This window comes from Chaetura pelagica, unplaced genomic scaffold (assembly GCF_000747805.2).
Source record: "Chaetura pelagica isolate M959 unplaced genomic scaffold, ChaPel_1.0 scaffold453, whole genome shotgun sequence".
Taxonomy (NCBI): Eukaryota; Metazoa; Chordata; class Aves; order Apodiformes; family Apodidae; genus Chaetura; species Chaetura pelagica.
This window is the reverse complement of record NW_009952879.1, coordinates 1,807,482-1,808,536: the sequence shown is the minus strand read 5'-3', so window position 1 is coordinate 1,808,536 and position 1,055 is coordinate 1,807,482. Positions and strand designations below refer to the sequence as shown.

The 1,055-nt window shown below is 44.1% G+C and overlaps 1 protein-coding gene across 1 annotated transcript in view; it reads right to left on the bottom strand.

Moving 5' to 3' along the window:
• CHSY1 (chondroitin sulfate synthase 1) overlaps nt 1-1,055 on the bottom strand; it is an 83,566-nt gene that overhangs the window by 2,166 nt on the left and 80,345 nt on the right. The window lies entirely within an intron of this gene.

Below are 1,055 nucleotides of genomic sequence, written 5' to 3'. Positions count from 1 at the left end.
CAGGAATGCTGACACCTTTTCCATCACACCCAAACACTTGTTCAGGCATTGAAATTCCAGCTTGCTGGATGTTTTAGTCAGGATGCTGAACACCTTATCCCAAGTGCTGCAATGCAAAGCTACTGTTCCCCTGTCATTTTAAAATGTCAAGAGAAAGTAAAATGCTCCAGGAATTCCTAGCAGCAGATCCAGAAGGCAGGTAACACGGGATGCATATGTAGGCTAGAATTAAAGCTTCCTTAGAGTGGAAATTGCCACTTTAAAGCAAGAAGACAGTAGCTAAGATTAGTCAGAAGCCTTACAGAAAGCCACAAGTGAAGAAACGCAGGCAAACCAGCTGCCCAGTTTTCAGTAGGTCAGGCCACAGCTGATAGAGTGAAAGGCTTGTGGAAAATTAGCTGAAAATAAAACCCCAAGAGAAAAAAAACAAACCTCAAAGTTATATACTAAGGACATTTTAAAAGATCAGGAGCTGATTCAATGTTACAACACAAATGTCATAAACCTGCTGGAGAAGCGAATGCGACAGCTTCATTCGAGATAGGATCCAACCTATGTTCTTGGCAGCAGAATTTGCTGTAGGTGATACAGTCAATAAAGCACATGTAAAAAGGGTATGAAGAGCAGCAAAGAGCTAAAATCCAAGAGATTAAGAGAAGAGAGAATGACTCAAATATGATGGCAATAAAAGGAGTGCTAAAAGGCAAATCACAGGCCCTGTGAGCCTCCCTGTCACAGACAGTGCGAGTGATGCTTCTACCAGCTGTTCAGGTCCAGTAGAACACTTTTATTAGGCTTTCAGTTGCATTTTTCCCAGTACTGCAGACAGACGTGGACTCTAAGATCTAAACTTCCACCTGGATTTAACTGCCACTCTCTCAGCACCCCAGAAGCGCTTGGTGCAGCCTGCCACTCGGGAGATCCCTGCTGAGCAACCTGCATCTCCCTGAACAGCTCATGGGGGTTTCAATCGGAACAAACATCATTCATTTCACAGGAGGGAGGAATTTCAGCCTGACTGAGAAAGAAAGGACGTTTCAATCTCCCACCCCTTC